The sequence below is a fragment of the Sturnus vulgaris genome, unplaced genomic scaffold (assembly GCF_052056855.1).
Source record: "Sturnus vulgaris isolate bStuVul1 unplaced genomic scaffold, bStuVul1.hap1 Scaffold_195, whole genome shotgun sequence".
In the NCBI taxonomy this organism is placed as follows: domain Eukaryota; kingdom Metazoa; phylum Chordata; class Aves; order Passeriformes; family Sturnidae; genus Sturnus; species Sturnus vulgaris.
In genome coordinates this window covers 1,997,410-2,020,200 of record NW_028276170.1, presented here as the reverse complement: position 1 = coordinate 2,020,200, position 22,791 = coordinate 1,997,410, and the positions used below count along the sequence as shown (strand labels likewise).

The 22,791-nt window shown below is 53.4% G+C and overlaps 1 pseudogene; it reads right to left on the bottom strand.

Annotated features, from left to right (window-relative positions):
• Window positions 1-19,126, bottom strand: part of LOC148217987 (uncharacterized) — a 125,062-nt pseudogene extending 105,936 nt beyond the window's left edge.
• Window positions 19,127-22,791: the final 3,665 nt, after the last annotated feature.

The following is a 22,791-nucleotide window of genomic DNA, read 5'->3' as shown; positions in this document are numbered from 1 at the left end:
AGCCCAGCGCCAACACGGGCCGGCACCGGCACAACCAACCCGCCAGAGCCCCCTGCCGCCCCCGAGGCCCGCAGCGAGCCCCGAGCCCCCGCACAACCGAGCGCGGCTCCCACCTGCGCTGGGGCCGCCTCCGAGCTCCGCCGCCGCCTGTGGCTGAGGAATTCGATGGGATGTGTTGCCTCCTTAACCTTTCTGACCACTCCCAGCCCATCTATGCCAGCATTCAAGCCCTCAAAGAAGGTGTCAATAAACTTCGGGTAGATAATGGGTACGACTGGCTGAACTGGCTCTTAGGGCACTGGGGACTCACTGGCTGGGTCAGGAATTTAGTTCAAATAGGTTTGTATGTATTAGGCATCATATTATGCATTGTAGTAGTTATTCCTTGTATTTTACAGTGTGTTAAGAATTTAATTGACAAATCGCTGAAGAGTGTATTTTTAGTTAAAAGAAACGGGGGAGGTGTGGATATGGGTAATGCAAATGAGACTGAGAATACTGCAGATTGAATCAGCAAATGCAGCCTGACAACGAGGATGCCTGGCAAGAGCAAACAGAGATCTGACTGCAAGAGGACTGGATCAAGTCTGGGTTATGGGAAATAAGATTTTACTAAGTCCACACGTAAAGTTTGTCTATGTGAGAGTTTGTCTATGTAAGGTTTGTCTATGTGATTGCAGTAAAATATTACCAGCCTTCCTGTAAATGGTATATAAGCACATGTAGTGCTCAGTAAAAATTGGATTTTGATCACCATTCAGTGTCCCCGTCTCTCTCTCATCGTCGATAGTTCAAGTACTCCCAGTGGGTTCCTGGAAAGAGAATGGTGGCACATCTACTGCCTGCTACCCCCCTCTAGGCAATATTCAACTGTTTAGTTCACAGACTCATCTTCTAGCACTCTCAGTGGGCTCAGCAGAGCCACTTCCCACTGGTGGGGGCAAAGAGCACCCTCTGTGCCTTTGTGGTGGGAGCAGACAGTGTTGTCTCAAAGGAAAGGTCAGAGAGAGACCAAGCTGGACCTCTGCCTCCTGTCCCTCACCCCACAAGGGAAGAAGGGCACAAAACTGAGCACTTTTAAATTTTTTTTTCTGTCCTGTCATTTCCAGGAGCTTGACGAGCTCGAAGGAGAGGATTAGAAGGATTTCTTGAGGATCACTGCCAGTGCACAGCACACATGGCATCCCTCACCCCTTACATCATCCTGGGATGGAGGGGTAGGAACCAACAATAGCCCTACCCCACTGCTCCAGAAGCCAAAACCCCCATGCTAGCATTTAGTTATGGCCTTCTTAGAGAACCACATTGAGAGGAATGTTGAATTTTTTCTTTACAAATGAGCTGTGGATCTGCTTGTAGATAAGGCTAGCACTGAGAGATAAAAGAAACAATGGGATGGATTCCACTGATTGATGAATGGAAAAAGATATTTGCCTTTACAAACAAACTGTAGGGCTGCTGATAAATGAAATTGGATATTGAAAGATGAAAGAAGCAACGGGGGAGAAAACTATGAATTCTGTAAGAATTAAAAATGAAAAGGGAGGGTTATACATTAGAGGGGAATTTCAGGTATCAGGCGTTCCGGGAAGTCTGTGCCTCTCAAGTACCTCAGCCAATGGGGAAAGAAAGAGGGAAATGCGGCCGGGAAAATAGGATAAAAAGGAGGCTGCGTCCTCCAAAAATTGGAGAGATCCCAGGGGAATGTCCCATGGCCTCTCCCTTTATTCCAATAAAGTCTCCTTTTTGGACATAAAACTCTGGTGTTTGAGGATTAATTTTCCTGACTGAAAGCACTTTGGGATTCTTACCTGCACAAGCACGTGCAGTGCCTCAGTCATAAGTGCCTCAGAAATATCAGAAGTGTGTCTTCTTCAGAGTGTGGTCACAAGGGTTCAGAGTTGGAGCCAGTTCTGCGGGCAGGCTGATGAATAGTCTGGGGCTCCTCTGCAGAGCCCCATTCATTCTGGGGCTGCTTTCTGCTGGTTCTGCTGGACTGGCTCGAGTGAAACACACACCCAATTAACAGTAGTTAAATTACTCTGGCATGAAACAGTGGGGAACAGGCAGAGCAGTGAAAGGCAGCATGGACCAGTTGTTCTGGCAGGTCTGACGAGGTCTGGTTTGATACAGCACTCACAGAACTCTGCTCCACCTGTGACACTTCCACTTGCAGTAGATGACTGTTCTTCTTCACAATATCCAGCAAGGCAGGTCAAAGACACTTTTACCATTTTCATCTTCAAAAGGGAGAAGAAATCAGCAGCAAACATGAAGTAACCAGTCAGAGGTCCCAGGAAGAAACAAAAGAACAAAGAGTGGTGGAAAAAAACAGGTGGAGCAGTGATCCTTATCTCTGTGGGAGATATCCTGTGCTAATGGGCCATCTGTTAAAACCAGGTGGGGCAGTGTTCTTTATCTTTTCCACAACCCATCCTTCCTCCAGGAAGATATCTTCTGTTCATGGGCCATTGAGTGCCACTGCATGACTGATAAAATTCCATCATTCCATTGGGAGATGCTCCAGCCAGGGGGAGGAGCCAATCCTTTCCTACCTAGATAAAATCTGAGATTTGGAACACCAAGACAGCCCTTACCCACTGGTTTCCAGAGGACAAGAACTACCAGACCTTTCTACAGCATCACTACTACAACAAGACCACTTCATTGGGACTGCTACCACCACCCTAACTAGCGGGGAGTCAGGTTGTATTCTGATTCTGTCAGTTGTTTTCTTTTGTACTATTGCATGGATTTTTTTTCTCTTATCATTTTTCCTATCAAATTGTATTTCTGACTTGGAGTCTCTCACTGGTTTTACTTTTAAACCTGCAAAATTTTGGAGGGGATTTTGGCTGAAGCTTTTTATTTAGGGAGATTTGATCCGTGTCTTAAAGTTGGGAGGATTTTGGGTGGGAATCTTGGTGTTTGGGAGGTTATTACAGACACAAGATGCTCAATGACTTCCAGAGATGAACTTGGGCAAGGAGGAGCACCCAGTTTATGGAGCTCTCTTCTTGTTATTTCCCCCTAAACCAGGATTTTTCATTCCCCAGGTGTGCGTGGATGGAGGAGGCAGAAAAGCCCCAGAGATCTCTCACGAGGAGGGGCTGCAAACCCAGCCCAGGGAGCTGCGAGGAGGAAAGACCCTCCCTGAGCCGGGAAGGCGGCCGGAGATCCAGGCAGAGCTCAGAGCTGGTGGAGAAGCCTCCTGGAGGGGAGAAGCCCCACAAGTGCTTGCAATGTGGGAAGAGTTTCAGCTACAGGTCCCAGCTGATCCGGCACCAGAGGATCCACACTGGGGAGAAGCCCTATGAGTGTGGGAAATGTGGGAAGAGTTTCAGGACCATTTTTCATCTGATGCAACACCAGGTGATCCACACAGGGGACCGGCCCTACACCTGCTTGGAATGTGGGAAGAGCTTTGGGCACAGTTCTCACCTGAGAAGGCACCAGCGCATCCACACTGGGGAGAGGCCCTACGAGTGTCCCAAGTGTGGGAAGAGGTTTCAGAGCAGCTCCCATGTCCTTTTACATGAGCGGATTCACACAGAGGAGAGGCCCTTCCGCTGCCCCGACTGCGGGAAGGGATTCAAACGCGACGACATCCTCACTGTCCACCGGCGCATCCACACTGGGGAGAGGCCCTACGAGTGTCCTGAGTGTGGGAAGAGCTTCTCACAGAGCTCTAACTTGACCCGACACCAACAGAGGCTCCACTAAGGGAAGCCCTGTGAGTGCCCCGAGTGTGGGAAGAGCTTCGTGCTCTGCTCCAGCTCCATCCCCCATGGGAGGATCGGTGTTGGATGGTCCCCAGTGACCCCCGTTGGGCAGAGCCCTGGTGATCCATGGTCCTGGTGATCCCTGTTGGGAAGTCATCTGGCTGGGGGGACTCTGCATGATCCTGTCTCCCTGTGGGCACCTGGATGAATGTAGGAGCAGGAACGTCTATCAGGGCTCAAACTGACATTGGGAATTCCTTGAGGAGAGCAGATTTGTTGACTTTGATCCCCAGAAAATCTTCTGTGTTTAATCCTATCTCCTGCTGGCATCCAGGAATGCTGAACAATCTTGGAGATCTTTTCCAACCTCACTGATTCCAGGATTTTCATTTCCTATTGCCCAAGGTTGTCTTCCGCAGCCAAATGGTGATGGACTGAGGCAAAAAATCAAGATTTTGGAGACAGTGGGGTGGAAAGTCCTCCAAAAAATATTTTTCCCTCCCACTCAAGCACATAGGTCCTCAGCTCACACAGACAAGGAAATCCTTTTCTTTTAGCCTCGATTTGCTTTACATTTCTCTTCATCCTTTTAAAACAAGTAACACAGTTGAAAATAAAGACACTGAACTGAGACATGGGTGTGGATACGGAGGGACAAAGACATGGTGGGGCACAGACATGGAGAGTTGAATCATGGCTTTAAAGAGTTAAGATTTTTGCTAAGGGTAGAAGGAGCTTCCATGACCAAGATGTGAGTTAGGTAGGTAATTACTTGATGCTTAGGCAAGAGCTAATTGGTATAATTATCTGCTATTATGAACTTAGGTATAGAAGAACATAAAATAATAATGCGTTAATCATGAAGCACGAGGCCTTGGATCGTGCCAGAGGATCACAGAGACCTGATGAAGACTCTCCTGACTTCATCCATCGAGACCACTGACCCATTTCGAGAGCACCGACCCAGTTCAAGAGAAGAACTGCGCACGCGTGAAGGACGAATGGGCTCATTTTAATATGGGATGGGGATGGGAGGTGCTGGGGTTATGCACATGTATTGTATGTAAGATCTTGGGCAATAAATAGAGGGCAAAGAACCTTGTTCGGGGCGGTCACGCCTTTGGGAGGTGACTCCCGTGCCGGTGAATAAACACACCACTTTGTAACTTTAATTAGTTACAGCGCCTTTGTCCGTGATTATTCCGGTTTTTAACAATTCAGGGGGACAAACTGCGGTCACGTGGGGACACTGCAGGGTCATTGTAGTGACCCAAAACAGGACAGGCGACCTCAGGGTGTCCCCGATGTCCCCAAGGCAAAGGCACCAAGGTCCCCAGTGTCCCTTGGGGTGACAGTGCTGCCCCCATGTCCCCACCCTGTCCCTGCATCCCGGGCCGCCTCCAGCTTTCACATCACTTCCTTGTGTCCCTCCACCGAGGTCCCCAAGGCCACCACGATGTCCCTGAGGGCCTGGGCAGCTCTGGGGAACCCCTGTTGCCATGTCCCACATGTGTCACCATCATGTCCCTGTTAACAGCATCCACCAAGTACCCCAGGTGCCATGTCACCATGTCCAGCTGCCCCTGGACATTGTGGTGACCTTGCTGGTGGCCGCGGTGGCCTCGGCACTGGCCCTGGTGGTCACCACCTGCTGGGTGCGGTCTCGCAGATGCTGGGCCATGGCCCGGTGCTCACGGGCACTGCTGGCCAGGTGTCACCACGATGTCGCCGAGGCCTGCAGGGTCACCTGGCAGGACACGGCCACCGTGCCCAGGGCCAGCAGCAGGTGACTGTCCTCGGCCACCCCCAGCGCAGCGCACACCGAGTCCAGGGACACTGCGGGGACATGGGGACACTGCACAGGTGGCACCGGGGACACGGCAGCAGGGCAACCAGCACAGTGGCACCTGAGCAGTGGCACCAGGGACACCCCTGAGCCACCAGCCCAGTGTCCCCAGGGCTGCCCCAGTGTCACCATCCCAGTGCCACCCGTTCAGTCTCAGTGTCACCAGCCCAGTGTCCCCAGTTCAATCCCAGCGTCCCCAGTTCAACCCCAGCGCCACCAGAGCTGCCCCAGTGTCCCCAGTGCCAGCCCAGTGTCACCATCCCATTGTCACCATATCAATGTCACCATCCCAGTGTCCCCCGTGCCAGCCCAGTGCCACCAGACCAATGTCACCAATCCAGTTCCCTCCCAGGGCTCCCAGTGCCATCCCAGTGTCCCCCATCCTGTTCCAGTGTTCTTGTCCCAGTGCTCCCAGTTGTGTCCCAGTGCCACCAGCTCCCTTTCAGTATCACCATCCCAGTGCTCCCAGTCCCATCCCAGTGCCACCCCCCCATTGTCACCATACCAGTGTCACCAACCCAGTGCCACCAGTTCTGTCTGTCACCATCCAAGTGCCACCAGCCTGGTGTCACTAACCCAGTTCCAGCCCAGGGTCCCCAGTCCTATCGCAGTGCCACCAGTCCTGTCCCAGTACCACATCCCCAGTGTCCCCATACCAATGTCATCACCAGCCCAGTGTCCCTAGTGCCATCCCAGTGTCCCCCATCCTGTCCCAGTGTTCTTGTCCCAGTTCTCCCAGTTGTGTCCCCGTGCCAGCCCAGTGCCACCCTGTCATTGACCCATACCAGTGTCCCCAGCCCAGTGCCACCAGTCCTGTCCCAGTGCCACTAGCCCAGTGCTCCCAGTGCCAGCCCAGTGCTCCCAGTGCCAGCTCAGGGTCACCAACCCAGTGTGGCCAGTTCCATGCCAGTACCACCAGTTCTGTCCCAGTGTCACTAATCCAGTGTCACTGGTCCTGTCCCAGTGTCCCCAGTACCATCTCAGCATCACCAGTGCCACCCATGGCACCACCCCCGTGTCCCCAGTTCAGTCTCAGTGTCCTCAGTCCTGTCCCAGTGTCACCAGCCCAGTGCTCCCAGTTGTGTCCCAGTGCCCCCAGTTCCATCCCAGTCCCATCCCAGTGTCACCAACTCGTTGTCCCCAAAACAATGTCACCATCTCAATGTCACCAAACCAGTTCCTTCCCAGTGCTCCCAGTGCCAGCCCAGTGTCCCCATCCTGGGACAGGGGAAGGTCTCTACTGGTCCATACTGGTCTGTACAGGTCTGTACTGGTCCATACTGGTCTCTACTGGTTTATACTCACACAGAGCACCATCAGCCCCACGGCCGGCCCATGCCCAGCCTGGAGCCCAGCTCACCTAAACTGGTCTGCACTGGTTTGTACTGCTCTATACTGGTTTATTCTGGTCCATACTGGTTTATAGTGGTCTATACTGGATTTTACTGGTTTATACTGCTTTATACTGGTCCATACTGGTTTTTACTCACACACGGCACTGCACAGCACCATCAGACCCATGGCCAGCCTGTGCCCAGCCTGTAGCCATCTCTGGCACTGCCGTGCCTGTTCCTCCTCCCACTCCAGCGTCATCACTGCTGCCTCAGCCAGGACCCCTTGGAGAGGAATGTTGAATTTGTCTTTACAAATGAGCTGTGGATCTCCGTTTAGATAAGGCTAGCACTGAGAGATAAAAGAAATAATGGAATGGATTCCACTGATTGATGAATGGAAAGAGATATTTGCCTTTACAAACAAACTGTAGGGCTGCTGATAAATCAAATTGGATATTGAAAGATGAAAGAAGCAACGGGGGGAAAACTATGAATTCTATAAGAATTAAAAATGAAAAGGGAGGGTTATATATTAGAGGGGAATTTCAGGTATCAGGCGTTCCGGGAAGTCTGTGCCTCTCAAGTACCTCAGCCAATGGGGAAAGAGAGAGGGAAATGCGGCCGGGAAAATAGGATAAAAAGGAGGCTGTGTTCTCCAAAAATTTGAGAGATGCCAGGGGAATGTCCCATGGCCTCTCCCTTTATTCAAATAAAGCAAAAAGGACTCCTCTGTCTCCTTTCTGGACATAAACCTCTGGTGTTTGTGGATTAATTTTCCTCACATAGATGACCCGGGAGAGGGACCTTGCCCCCAATATCTTGGGCGGTCCTGGCAGGGTTTTTTTGAAAGGGGGAGGAATATTTGGAGCTCACCCGAAGTATCTTTGGGTCTCCCTGTTTGTGTATTTCGGGAGGCGGCGGGCAGAGCGATGTTTGCATCTTGCAGGGCTCCAAAGCTGTCCCGAAATCCCCTTTTGGGGGATCCTGTGGGGTCCCCGGGTGGTTTTTTTGGGGATGTCTGGGTGGTGGCTGCAGACAGAGCCCCGGCGGTGGGTGGGGGATGGAGGTCCCCGGAGCCCCGTGGCGATCGCCCGGGACTGGCAGGGCGAGGGGAGCAGCCTTGAGGGGGGAAAGCGAAAAGGGGAGAGCCCCGGGAGTGCCGGAGCCTGAAATGGGGGCCTGGAGAGGGGGGACCCCGAGAGCCGGGAGTGAGGGGAGCCTGGAGAAGGGATGAGCCTGGAGACGGGGAACCCCTGGGACACCAACGTGGGGACCCCAAAGCCTCCCAGGGCTCTGGCCACGCCAGGGGCTACAGGGACACGAGTCCGGGGCTGCTCCGGGCCGCTTCCAGGCTGTCCCTCTGCTCTTGGGTGCCGGGGGTGGCCCTTTGTGACACGGGCGTGTGTCAGGGCCCTCGGTGATGCGGGACATTGTGGTGCTGTCATGAATGAGAGCGTTTGAGATCGCTTAAAAATCGGTGACAAGGGCATGAACAAAAGTCAGATTTAATATTAAGCAACAAATTACAATAAGTTTGTTGGCAAGATTCACTCCACTGCCTACAGGACAGGTGAGGCACAACAAGGCAAGAACAACACCAAATAAAATCCATGCAATCAGAACAGAAATTAACTGGGAACTCTCTAGGGGAGTGTGGGTGGGTGTGTGCTGTGTTTAGGTGCATGCAGGGATTAAAAGGAACACGGCCTAAAAACATTTGAACTTCTACCTTAATTTGTAACTTAAGTTATACCTTAGGCCTAGCAAATCAACAGACGAACAACACCAAACTTATACCTAACTTAACTTAGAACTTAACATTAATAATTCCACAGAGCAATAACAATTAACAGCATTTAACCTAACTTACAGCTGTAACTTCCAAGTTGTATTTAGCAACTTAATACAATAACAACACTTATGACTTACATTTAAGAACTTAGCAAAACACTTAGCATTTAACAGCATTTAAGTATGTTCATAACTATAACTGAACCTTGCTTCCAGGCATAACTTAGATATCCAAGGTACTTCCACATCTAGGAAATCTGTATTTCTCCCAGATTTGCTATAGCATATGTGCAGGGGCACACACACAGACAGGAACAGTCAGTGCAAACAATTCCCCCCAGAGCTCAGTGAAATCCTCCCTTCAGATGTTTTTGCATCTCCCCCTGGCCGAAGGATGGGGCCTTGAGCAGTGAGGGTATGGGCCCAGGACACGTCGTGTTTCAGCGATCCTCCAGGCACAGCAAAGCCGAGGGTTTGCTGGCTCTGAGAGGCCCCTCAGAGGGAGACTGCTGGTCACAGCCCACGGTGGCCCAGGAGAGCTCAAAGGTCTCCTTTTGGATTTCTGCTGACAGGGTCACAAGAGAGTGGGCTCCAGTCATAACCATGTTTCATCCTGGCCTCAGTTTGGGTCAGCACTTTCTCTAGAGGTGCGGAAATGCATCACCACACTGGGATCTCAGGGGTGCCCATGGCCAGAGTGATGCTGGCCCGATGCCAGGCACCCACCAAAGCCACTGACTCTGCCTCTCCAGCTGCAACAGGGGAGAAAAAGTTTAACCCAGAGTTCCTGGGTTGGTGTAAAAAGGAGAAACATCCCATACGAAACAGCAAAATGTGCATCACAGACCCAGCCTGGGCATGGAGAGGAAATTTATTACCAACCAAATCACGGCAGGACAAGAAGAAGGGAAAGAAATCTCTCAAACCCCTTTCCCCTCAACCAACGGGGGTCACTGGGGATCATCCAACACCGATCCTCCCATTGGGGATGGAGCTGGAGCAGAGCACGAAGCTCTTCCCACACTTGGGCACTCACAGGGCTTCCCTTAGTGGAGCCTCCGTTGGTGTTGGGTCAAGTGAGAGCTCTGTGAGAAGCTCTTCCCACACTCAGGACACTCGTAGGGCCTCTCCCCAGTGTGGATGCGCCGGTGGTCAGTGAGATGGGAGTTGCGGTTGAATCCCTTCCCGCAGTCGGGGCAGCGGAAGGGCCTCTCCTCTGTGTGAATCCGCTCGTGTAGAAGGACACTGGAGCTGGTCTGAAACCTCTTCCCACACTTGGGACACTCGTAGGGCCTCTCCCCAGTGTGGATGCGCTGGTGATATCTCAGGTTGGAGCTCCACCCAAAGCTCTTCCCACATTCCAAGCAGGTGTAGGGCCGTTCCCCTGTGTGGATTACCTGGTGCCTCATCAGGTAGTTGCTGTCCCTAAAACTTTTCCCACATTCCCCACACTCATAGGGCTTTTCCCCAATGTGGATCCTCTGGTGCCGGATCAGCCTGGAGCTCTGGCTGAAACCCTTCCCACATTCCAAGCACTTGTGGGGCTTCTCCCCTCCAGGAGGCTTCTCCACCAGCTCTGAGCTCTGCCTGGATCTCCGGCCGCCTTCCCGGCTCAGGGAGGGTCTTTCCTCCTTGCAGCTCCCTGGGCTGGGTTTGCAGCCCCTCCTCGAGAGAGATCTCCGGGGCTTTTCTGCCTCCTCCATCTGCGTACACCTGGGGAATGAAAATTCCTGGTTTAGGGGGAAATAACAAGAAAAGAGCTCCATAAACTGGGTGTTCTTCCTCGCCCAAGTTCATGTCTGGAAGTCATTGAGCATCTTGTGTCTGTAATAACCTCCCAAACACCAAGATTCCTACCCAGAATCCTCCAAACTTTAAGACACAGATCAAAACCTCCCCAAATATCAAGATTCAGCCAAAATCCACTCCAAAACTGTGCTGGTTTGAAAGCAAAACCTGTGAGAGAATCAGTCAGAAATACAAATTCATAGGAAAAACATAAGAGGAAAAAATACATGCAATAGTACAAAAGAAAACAACTGACAGAATCAGAATACAACCTGACACCCTGCTAGTTAGGGTGGTGGTAGCAGTCCCAATGAAGTGGTCTTGTTGTAGTAGTGATGCTGTAGAAAGGTCTGGTAGCTCTTGTCCTCTGGAAACCAGTGGGTAAGGGCTGTCTTGGTGTTCCAAATCTCAGATTTTATCTAGGTAGGAAAGGCTTGGCTCCTCCCCCTGGCTGGAGCATCTCCCAGTGGGATGATGGAATTTTATCAGTCATGCAATGGCATTCAATGGCCCATTAACAGAAGATATCTTCCTGGAGGAAGGATGGGATGTGGAAAAGATAAAGAACACTGCCCCACCTGGTTTTAACAGATGGCCCATTAGCAGAGGATATCTCCCACACAGATAAGGATCACTGTTCCACCTGCTTTTTTCCACTACTCTTTGTTCTTTTGTTTCTTCCTGGGACCTCTGACTGGTTACTTCCTGTTTGCTGCTGATTTCTTCTCCCTTTTGAAGATGAAAATGGTAAAAGTGTCTTTGACCTGCCTTGCTGGATATTGTGAAGAGGAACAGTCATCTGCTGCAAGTGGAAGTGTCACAGGTGGAGCAGAGTTCTGTGAGTGCTGTATCAAACCAGACCTCGTCAGACCTGCCAGAACAACTGGTCCATGCCGCCCTTCACTGCTCTGCCTGTTCCCCACTGTTTCATGCCCGAGTAATTTAACTGCTGTTAATTGGGTGTGTGTTTCACTCGAGCCAGTCCAGCAGAACCAGCAGAAAGCAGCCCCAGAATGAATGGGGCTCTGCAGAGGAGCCCCAGACTATTCATCAGCCTGCCCACAGAACTGGCTCCAACTCTGAACCCTTGTGACCACACTCTGAAGAAGACACACTTCTGATATTTCTGAGGCACTTATGACTGAGGCACTGCACGTGCTTGTGCAGGGAAGAATCCCAAAGCTCTTTCATACTTCAGGAAAAATCCTGCAGCAGTGTATACCCAGCATCTGCTATCAGCACATCCTGGCTGCACGTGCAGGAGAAGCAGCAGCAGCATTGTACACGTGGGTTTGTTAAGCTGAACTCCCCTACACTTTGAACAGTGCTCATCACAAACATATTTAATGGCACACCGATGCCATACATTTCTCCTAAAAGCCTCCCTTATAACTAAACTTTGCTAAATTTTGAGGATGAACGAGTAACTTCGGCCTCAGTCCGGAGGTGGAGGGGTTCTAAACACTGACTTTGCGAGAGCAGCATCTCTCCTGAAGCGCTCGGGGCCACCCGAGGCGCCGCCGGGAGCGCGGTGCAGAAGCCGGCCCGGACTCAGCCGCAGCGCCGGGCACCGCGCATCGCTGCTCTGCAGGGCGGCCCGCACGTCCTCCAGCAGCTGCCGCAGGCTGCCCTTCTCCTGCTGCAGCTCGGCCATGCGCTCCTCGGCCCGCTCCAGCGCCACCATCTCCTCGCAGCGCTCTCGGGAGCAGGGCCCCGGCGGCCGCCGCTCGGGCTCGGCGGGGGCTGCGCGGGCGGATGTGGCTCTCGATGTGCTCGCCCTCCCGGCCCAGCGGCAGCCGCGGCCCCGCGCGGGTGCTGAAGTGGCCGCAGAGCCGCGCGTGGAGCTGGCGGAAGGTGAGCTCGGCCCAGAGCCCGTCCCACAGCCCCGCGCACTCCTCGGGCTCCGCCGCCTCCTCCGGCCCCAGCGCCCGGCACAGCGTGCGGGACTCCTCGCCGGGGATGCGGCCCGGCCCGGCGCAGTCCCGCTGCTGGAAGATCTCCTGCAGGGACTGCTCCGGGCCGCTGGCCAGCACGACCATCTCGTTCTCCACGCCGCGCTCCAGCCCGTAGCGGTGGGCGAGGGCGCTGAGCAGCCACTGCGTGCGCCGGGCCGGCCGCCCGGAGGGGTCCCAGCCCTCAGGCGGCTCCATCGCGCCCGCCCGGCCCGCGGCGCTGCCCGAGCATCCTGAGCGCCGCCCGCCCAAGCGCTCGGCCCCGGCCCCGGCACGGAGCGCCCGGCTCGCCCCGCACGGAGCCGCGTCCGCCTTTGTCCGGCAGGAGCAGGGACTCGGGCAAAGCGGGCAGGTGCCGCCCTGCTCCCTTTGTCTGCCAAGCCCGAGCCCCAAGTGTGGTTCTTATTTCTTAGCTGATTTCTCCCTGGTTTCTCTCTAACACAAGCAAGACAATTGCATCGCACAATCCAGTTTGACAAGTAAGGCTTGTGAACGAGTGAGTGCTTCCACTAAATAAAAAACCCCATGCGCTACAATTTCGTCCTTCTGTTTGCTCAGGATTCCTCACCTCTGTAGATGAGGTGACTTCCTGGTGTTGGTGTGTGGATGTTAAGAGGTCTGTGTTAGAGATGAGTAAGTGTTCAACTCGTTCAAACGAGCTGCCCAAAGCAGTGATTTTGGTCTCTCTTTGCCTGGGGAGCAGGACCGGCGTTGTTGAATGCAGGCAGCAGCATGAGCAGGGCTCCTCCAGCAGCAGGGACACGCCAGGAGCCAGAGGGGACCGTGGCACCAGCCGTGCCCGAGGTCTGAACAGGCTGCCAAAGTCAGGTGGTGCTGACAGGCTGCGTTAACAGCCCAGGCAAGGCGTGGTGAGGAGCCAGGGCTGGGGACCACCCAAGGAGTCCTGTCAAGAGCAAATCGTTCTAATATTCTCTCTAGGACAAAAAAGGAGCAAACCAGTCCAGCTGATATGACAGGAAAAAGAATTCAAGTTCGTTTAAAACACTGCTTAATATAGGGTTGGGTTTCTTTTGAGTGAACTGATGGTAATAAATATTTGCTCACATATGATGGGGTTTCTCTGCAAATAGGCCTTGATGGGAAATTTCTGACCACCTTTGGTTTTGCTCTTTCTTAAGTGGTGCAACTGAGCAGCTTTGTTGAATAATGGAGAATTGTTTGTCGCTCAGTATTTTCTCAGGAGGAGCCTTAAATTTTAGCACAGGAGGAAGGAAAGGCAAAGGTCTGAAAGCCTTTCCCTGCTGAAGTGACACACTTTGAGAGGAGTCTGTGAGGAGAAGTCCCCTCAGGCACTGCCAGGGCTGTTTGCCTCCTCTGCAGGCTCAGTATTCTGGGAGTTCCATAAGCCTCAGCTGCCACTGTATTTTCCCCTCAATATTTCTTATTGTGCAGTACACAGGGAGAATATTTTGTGCTAGATTGTCCTCTGGGCTTTGAGGTGAATCTCAGTAATAGTGGTGATTTTCATGTCCAGATGTACTTTTTATAGATTGTAAGGAAAAGGGCAGAGGTACTATGGAAAATTAATTGCTCAAAATGGGAGTGGCCATCGACACTAAAAATAAAGTCTGAATTTTTTTTTTTTCTCTCGATAGTTGGTCTAAGTCATGCAGTGTTAGAAATGTTCTTTGAAGAGATTCAGCCAGAACCCGGGTGTATGAAAATCAAAACAGCAAAGGATGAGGCAGGGCATGGGAAGAATCTTCAGCCCTTCCTGTTGAAGGCACAACAGTATGAAAACTGCCTCTGGATGTTATCCATAGGTAACACGTGTTATTTGTAGAGAAGAGCAGATGCCCCAAGCTGTTGGTGGCCCAAGTCCTGCCGTGGCTGGCCCAGTTTCAGTCCTAGCTGGACCAGGGTGGCTGGCTGGGCAGGGGAGGAGGTGGGGGGATCTCGGGGGGCTTCCACTTCACGGCCGGGCTGGGGGGCCGTGGGGGAGGCAGGGAGGGCTGGTGCTCTGCTTTCCTGGGCGACTGCTGCTGCTGAGGCCGTGTGTGAGAGCTGTCAAACCGGACGGTCCTTGGGCTCCCTGGGGGCGAGGGAGAGTCGCGCCTTCTTGGCCGGGATGGTGGAGCTGCAGCAGGGTGAGTGTGGAGAGAGGAGTGGCTGAGACCCCAGCTCACACAGGGACCCTCCTGCACAGCAGGGCCCAGAGCTGGCAAGGCTCCCCAGCACGGCTGGAGCTGCTGGCACACCTTGGCCCAGCTGGACAGCTGCCCCTCAAGGCCCTGGCGAGCAGGGGATGGCTCTGGGCAGGGTCCCTGGCCAGGAGCGGGCCCCAGAGCACGTCTGCCTTCCAAGGGCCATCTGGTCCCTGCTCTTTCTCCTCCCCACCTTGCTCTGCCTCTGCCGCTGCTCCTGGGGCTGCTCTTGGCCACGCAGCCTCAGTGGGAACCAGCACTGGCTGCAGCCCCAGCGGGCTCCCCAGGACAAGGCCCAGCAATTAAGAGGCCAATTAAAGCACTGGGCAGCAGCAGAACCCTCAGCAGAACTATGTGGACAACCACTGACCATCCACAAGTCCACAGCAGCCTCACTGGAAATGTTTCCTATCAGCTGCCTTTAAAGAAGCTGGAGGGTGGAGATCAACAACAACAACAACAACAACCAGAACAACAACAACAACTTACTGTTTGCTTTCCTTTCCTTCCACCACCGGAACCCGACATAGCACAGGACCATGGAAAGTGGCACAGTGAACATTGTCACTACTGTGCCGATCATGCAGGACCAGCACACATCCTGGGGGCAGACAATTCTTGGAAGGCGCTCTGGATCCTGAGCATCTATTCCTGTTTCAGGGATAACATCTGTGGGAGCAATGGGGAGCGTGAGCCCGTGCTGTGCTCCACTGCTGAGCTGGCAGCTCGCTGCATACGGCCAGGACGTTCTCTGTTTGCCCCAGAGCTGGGGCCTGCAGGCACCTTGGCACCCCTTGGCACAGGCTGTGCCACCCAACAAAGCCCAGGAGGCCGGGAGGAGAGCCCGGGGCCAGCGCAGCTGCTTGGGCAGTCGCTGCTTCCAGGGAGCCGCGCCCAACCCATCCCTGAGCAGCCACTGCCAGCCCCGACCCTCCCTGCCCCGTGACAGCTCCCCCAGCCCACAGAATGGATCCCACAACAGCAGTGCTCAGCCTGTGGGCTCAGCAGGGACACACCACTCACCCCTGCTATGGGAACTGGGTTTGTACACAGCATCCAGCCCTGGAGCTGCCAAAGTGCTCCCTGCAGACACACCTGTAACTCAACAGCCACACAAGCTTCTGTCACCTGGTTTCTGCCAGGTTGCTAACGATTTTGCTGTGAGGGGAAGTTAAGAACTTACCTGCAGAAGCTCCCAAGAGTTCCAAATCATCTTCCACCCAACGTCCTTGAGAAGCCTTCCCAGGAACCTCACCTAGAAGGGAGAACAGAGCAGAAGCATTTCCATGGTGTGCTGGGATCCCCTTCTGCCTTAGGGAACTGGGCAGTGCAAGGAAGGGAAATGCAGCCACCACGGTGTCTCTCCAGATCACTTAGCATCTGGTCCAGATGTTTGGCTGCCTCCAGAGATTTCTGGTCTCCTGTGTCTTGCCTCTTGGCTTTTGGAAGACCTTAGAGCAAAACAGTTGCACTTCAAGTGTATGCATAGGGTGAGGCTGTGGGAGCCAGATGTGAATGGACATGGCCAAAGCTGCAGAGAGGCCTGGGGAGCTCTGGGCTGGCTCTGGTCACTCTGCACACTCTTTCCATGCCCTGTTCAACATCCCTGGAGGGGAAACCAGGCCAGCCCAGGGCCCATGTGGGCTCTCTCCCTCCCACTGAGGAAAGCCTCCCTAAAGCCCTATGGAAAACCATCCCCAAAGCTTCTTGGGTAGAAGGGAGCGCTGTCCCAGGAAAGGGGAGCCAGGCCCCCAGCTCACCTGCTCCCTGTGCTCTCCACGGAGCTGCCTGGGCAGCCCTGGCAGGCAGGGCCAGTGCCAGGAGGAGCAGGAGGAAGAGGCGCAGAGCCAGGGCCATGGTGCCTTGCCCTGTGCCAGTCCCGCAGCTCTTGCTGCCCCCGCTGTCCTGACACCGCTGTCCCAATGTCAGCACCACTGCCGCCGCCGCCGCTGCTGCCGCAGCAGTTGTGCTCAAGGCCTGACTGCTCGGTGCCTGTGGTGCTGTGCAACCACGGGGCTCTGGCACCTCTGGGACCTCAGAGCCTGCTGTGACCTCAGCCTGCTGTGACCCCAGAGCCTGCTGTGACCTCATGGCCTTAGCTGTGCCCCCAGAGTGTACCCCCATCTGCACGAATGGACTGCCCTGATTGTAAATGTTTTGCTCCATGAAAGGCCATTGCTTAGCAAAACCTTTGTTTTGCCTGCTGACACTGCTGGTCAGGCTGTGTCTCTGGAGATGCTCTCAATGGTTTCCCTCTTTACCTGGCGTGCCATTGGAGGAGGTCCAGGCCCAGATGTGTCCTGAGAGGGCCTGACTCTGTCCCCTTGGGCTGGGGGAGCTGTCACGGGGCAGGGGGGGTCGGGGCTGGCAGTGGCTGCTCAGGGATGGGTTGGGTCCAGGTCCTGGAAGGAGCAACTGCCAAGCAGCTGCGCTGGCCCCGGGTTCTCCTCCCGGCCTCCTGGGCTTTGCTGTGTAGGCGCACATATTGAGAAAGCAAGAAAATTACAGTCTGAAAAATATTCCAGGCTGGAGCTTCTCAGCTCTGTTCCCAGCTGATAAGCTGGTCCAGCTGTAGGCTAGGGAGAATTTCTCTCAGGGTGATAACTTGGTCAAAATGTAAAGGAATTAATAACACAGATAGAACACCTGTTGTGGTGTGTGATCAGGCCCTGGGAATGGGGTGTCTTCTCTCTGAACCAATCACCTTTTCTCTACTCTTGGAATTGCGAGTCATGCTATAAAACCAAGTGTGTTTGTGAATAAACTTGTCTCTTACTTTCCTCTTATGAATGACGACCATGTAGCTGTGCATCTTATTTCCGCTGCACTTAAAGGGTTAAAACCCCTTTCCACGGCTACATTTGGAAGGTTCCACCGATGGACATTTGAAGGTCCACGGGACCTCTGTCGAAAAGGACACTGAAGAATTCGGGGCCTGAAGCCTGCCGAACCGGGGCATACCCAGAGAGGCTGTCGATAACCGGGGCTGTGCTCAGAGCTGAGCTTTGTCTAGCCAGAGCTGTGCTGGAGCAGGCTGGAATACCCAGAAAACCAGGACACCGGTCTCTGGGGCTGGGACCGGACCCGTGACGACAGCCGGGACCGAGAGAGCCGTCTGGGAAGATCGTGGATCCCTCACCCGACTGCAGCGGGACGGGACATCCCACGGAATTCGTCGGCTGTGCCTCCATCACAGAGGTAACGGGAGCACTTTTGCTCCAGAGCTATTGTTTAGCTCGCTTTAGGCGGCGGAAACCCCAGGATTATTCCTGGGAGGACCGGGTTTTTCTTTAAATATGGGAATTCAACATTCTAAACAGCAGGACACTGTGCTCTCAACTCTGAGAGACATTTTAATTGATTTAGACTGCACCGGAACCTTTACCTCTCCGTGTCTCCCCGCTTTCGCAGCGCCGGCTCCCCGCTCACGTGTCCCCCTCGCCCGCAGAGACAGAGTTTTTTCCAAGTGGCGTGGTTACTTGATTCATGGCCGTGATCACAGAACAAGTTATGCAAGCTGTAAATAAGGAACTAGAAGTTTTAACAGCCACTCAACTCGGCGCAGCAGTGCCCGAGACGCTCCCGGGCACCGCGAGCGAGAAGTTGGCAGCGCCCGGGGACTGCGCGTCCCCGGCAGCTGTGCCCGCTTTTGCTGCCCATGCACCGCCGGCTGCCGGCTCGGGGTCGCCGGCGGGGCCCAGCCCCGGCGCCGCCGCCACCGCTGCTGCAGCGGGGCCCCCGGCGGCTGACCCGCCCTTTCTGTCCTTTCCCGGGCCGGGCCCGGGCGCCGTTTCGCTCTCCCCCTCCTTCGCTGGGGCGGGGAGCGCTCCGGTCGCCGTGGCGGCTGACGCGCTCGCCGCCGCCCGCCCGGAGCTGACACCGCTGGCTGCTGCTGGGCAGCCTCGAGCTCGCCGTGAGCCGCTCCAACTCAGCAGCCCCCCCCGAGCCGCTCACGGGGGGCGCAGCCTCACGGCCAGCGCCTGCGGGGGCTGCGCTGCCCTCCGGGGCCGCCCGATGCTGGGAGGGAGATGCGGCCGCCAACCCCAGCCCGAGGGGCGGTGGCAACTCCCCCCTCCCCTGCCGGGCTGTCGCCCTCGCTCTCAGAGAGAGCGGTGGTGCTGGCCCGCCCTTTCACGATGACATCGGATCCCGACCCGCTTGCTGCTGAGAGGGGGACGCGGGCACCTTTCCCCAGTCCGGGGATGGTGCCGGCTCCTCCCCTCTCCCTGGTGTCAGAGCCTGGCTCCTTCGTGGGGCCTGGGTCTCCGCCTTCTTTCTCTGCTGCGGCAAAGGAAAGGGTGTTTTCTCTTTCCCCCTCAGCCTCATCATTCATTCGCCAAGAAGAGATGACCTTTTCCTCGAATTTGCTGACCCCAGCACCGATCTCATCGACCGGAGGAGACCTGTCTGTCTGTCCGGTCTCAGGGGGTCTCCTCCCACCGATCCACCGCGCTGCATCGCTCCAGTCCTGTGCTGGCAGCAGCAACAACCCTGCTCTCGTTTCGAAAGGAGGAGGAGCTGGGTCCATTCTTGGGGTGGGCATGGGGAAAAGGAATTCTCAGGCAGATGTTTCTGTGCTTGAGTCAATTTCTGCAAGAGAATTCCTGACAATTTGCATGAATGACAGTCAAATGGGAGAAGCACAGGTTTTTCCTATAGCTGTTGCTGTCTCAAATGCAGAACAGCAAAATTCTGTTGCTGTCTCCAAGGCAGGACAGAGAAATTGGAAAAAGAGAAAAAGAAATCAAAATAATCCTGTTCTTGTGAATCACCTTTGCCTCATTACAGGCTTTGGATGAGACACATCTGGGTTTCTACTGTGACCTGCAAGAAATGCTCACTCTGTCCTGTGCCAGCAAAAGCAGAATGTGGTCACTATTCAGTTTCCATGCTGCACAACAAACCAAACACCAACGGGATGATCCCTCTACATGTGGGGGATGGACATTCATCTGTTCATTGAGCTGTTGATATGTGTTTGGGTGAAATAGTCGCAGTTTTCACAATTGTATTAGTATAATCACTTAGTGGTGAAATGTCCATTGTTTTACTTCACTTAGTGATGGGATTTAGGCAGAAAAAAGACACCAAACCCTTGGCACTCAAATATCCTCAGGTCTTTGGGTTGCGTTTGTTTTTCCTGGCTCTTCTGGGAAGCACAAACACTTCTCTCTTCTTTTTTTAATATATTTCAGAAGGGGGACCTGTGGGACACATATTGAGAAAGCAAGAAAATACAGCCTAAAAAATATTCCAGGCTGGAGCTTTTCAGCTCTGTTCCCAGCCGATAAGCTGGTCCAGCTCAAGGCTGGGGAGAATTTCTCTCAGGGTGATAATTTGGTCAAAATAAAAAGGAATTAATAACAGAAATAGAACATCTGTTGTGGTGTGTGACCAGGCCCTGGGAATGGGGTGTCTTCTCTCTGAACCAATCACCTTTTCTCTACTCTTGGAGTTGCGAGTCATGCTATAAAATCAAGTGTATTTCTGAATAAACTTTTCTCTTTCTTCCTGTCATGAAAGATGACCATGTAGCTGTGCATCTTATTTCTGCTGCACTTAAAGGGTTAAAACCCTTTTCCACGGCTACAGGTGTATTGTGTAGTCCTAGTTTGTAGAGAATAAAAGGAGAGGCCAGGTCGCCAAAGGTGTGCATGTTTTTGGAAGAGCTATCCACCATGCACCTCAGTGCTGAATAAATACACACCTACTCTTATAACTCATTTTGTGGGTTATTGAGTGTTTTTCCACGCTTCAATGGGGCCATGGTCAGTTCATCCCCAGTGGCTTCTCCCTCTGCTCAGGGACAGGAGTCGTTCCCCTGCTGCACCTTGGGGTCTCTCCCACAGGAGACTTCTCCTGGACTTCTCCAACCTGACTCCATCCCATGGGTACCAGCCCCCTTCACTCTGCTGCAGCGTGGGTCACTCTGCCACGGGCTCAGTCCTTCAAGGACAGGCTGCTCCAGCGGGGGCCCCTCTGTCTGCGGGGTCACAGCCTCCTCTCAGGGATCCCCGCACTCCTGCGTGGCTCCTCCGGGGGCTGTGGGGGGATCTCTATATCCCCATGGATCTCCAGGGTCTGCAGGGGGATCTCTGCCTCCCCATGGATCTCCAGAGGCTGCAGGGGGATCTCTGCATCTGGAACTGCTGTGTTTGGAGGCAGCAGGAATAGGCTGAGCTCTGCCTGAAGCTCTTCTCACAGTCCCCACACTCGTAGGGCCAATCCCCAGTGTGGATGTTCTGATGTTTCCTCAGCTTGTAGCTCCACCTGAAGCCTTCCCACATTCCAAGTACCCGTGGGGCTTCTCCATGGCCTGAGGCTTCTCCACCAGTTCCAAGATCTGGCCGGATCTCCCATTGCCTTCCTGGCACAGGGAGGGTCTTTCCTCCTCACAGCTCCCTGGGCTCGGTTTGCAGCCCCTCCTTGTGTGGGATCTCTGGGACTTTTCCTTCCCGTTGCATTTCAGTGCCACGGAGCCACTCAAAACGGCCTCTTCCACAAGGTTCTGTGCCAGGGATTTGTTGTCCCTGGTCTCTGTCTGCAGCTCAATGTCTGGGGGAGGAAGGACAAGGAGAGGAAGGGACAGAGAGAAGGGAAAAGGAAAAGGCAGGAGAGGAAAGAACAAGAAGGAGCAAGGGAGGAAGGAGAAGGGAAAGGAACGTGGATGGATGAAGGACAGAAAGAGGAGAGGAAGGAAGGTGGACAAGGAGAGGATGGGATTTGCCTCCATTGCAGATGGAAGGGGAAGGAGATCCCCCCCAATCCGTCCCTGGCGGGAGGTGTCGGCAGCGGGGTTGTCCTGCAGCCGGGGGTGATGCTGGGCTGGGAGATGGAGCAGAGGAGAGGAGGAAAGGGGCACCTGCCCCTTCACCTGCCTCCTACCCAGGGCATCTTCCTTTTCCTCGCAGCCTCCTCCTCCAACATCTGAACAAAGTTTGGGATTGACAGATCCTGGCTTGGGGGGGAAAGAAAGTGGTGAGCACCTTGCGTTTTGTCAGGAACCAGCCTCACTCTTTAAAATTTTTAAAAGTTTAATAAGAGATAAAAGGGACAATAACAGTGCTGGGTACGTAGCCACAGCCAGAGGCACACTGGGTAACCATAAAATCTTTTTCATTGCATTGGTCAAATACATATTTATAAGGATTATACATATTCAAACATTGCTTTGAATTCGTTTACATCTGGCAATTCTTTAGCTTGGTTCGACCCCTGTCCCCCCTTCTGTGCAGTTTAGAGGGTCCTGTGTCACTTGCTCACAAGGGTCCCCTGTTTGGTAATTTCAGTGACAGTTATTGACAGTCAGCAGCAGAGTCCTCCTTACATCTGTTCTCTCAATGTTATCTGCATGGTTCTTTCAATGATGTCTGAACATGCAGACGGTTTCAGCTATTTCCACTACTCTAAGTTTATTATAAGTACTTTGAATCAACACAGCCATTTCATAAATATATTTGAGTTATTCTAAATATTGTCAGTTAGTTATAAAATTAAAAGTACTATTTATTATTTCACAACTAAATTTATTTCTGCAAATATTAATATTATAATGCACAATACAAAGCCTCTATTAAATCCTTTGTGAAAGTTTTAACTATAATATACATTTATCATGGATTAGTGTGTCTCGACCCCCTAAACTCCGAGTTTTTGGGGGACTCTCAGCACCAAGAAAATGGAGATGTAGAGCATCCACAGTATGCCACTGGGATCCATCTCCAAGACATCTGTGGATGCTCTCTATCAGAGAGCAGAATTCCATTGGGATCCACAGAGTGGTGAGGTTTTCTACTTAATCTGTCTCTTTCACTCTCTTTCTCTCCCCCCACCTCTATTCCATTTCTATTTTTCTCTTTTTTTTTCATTCTCTCTGCCACTTGTTTACCCTACAGTAAAATCCATACTGCTGACTTTGCCACATGCTCTCATTTGCACCCCAATTGAGGCAGAGCCATTTCTGATCATTTTCATCAGTGGATCAGAACAAGGGGCTCGAAGCCCTCCAGTCTGGCTGCTGCTCCATGCCACTTCCAGGGGCTTGGGCTGCTGAAGGGCTGCTGGGCTGGGCCCTTTGTGACACAGGGCCGTTCTATCGGGTTCCTGGGTGCTGTTGGCCATTCTGTTGTCCTGGTGACATGGCACAGCCCCGCCCTGCAGGGGTATATACGGGGCACAGGGCCCTGCGCTGCC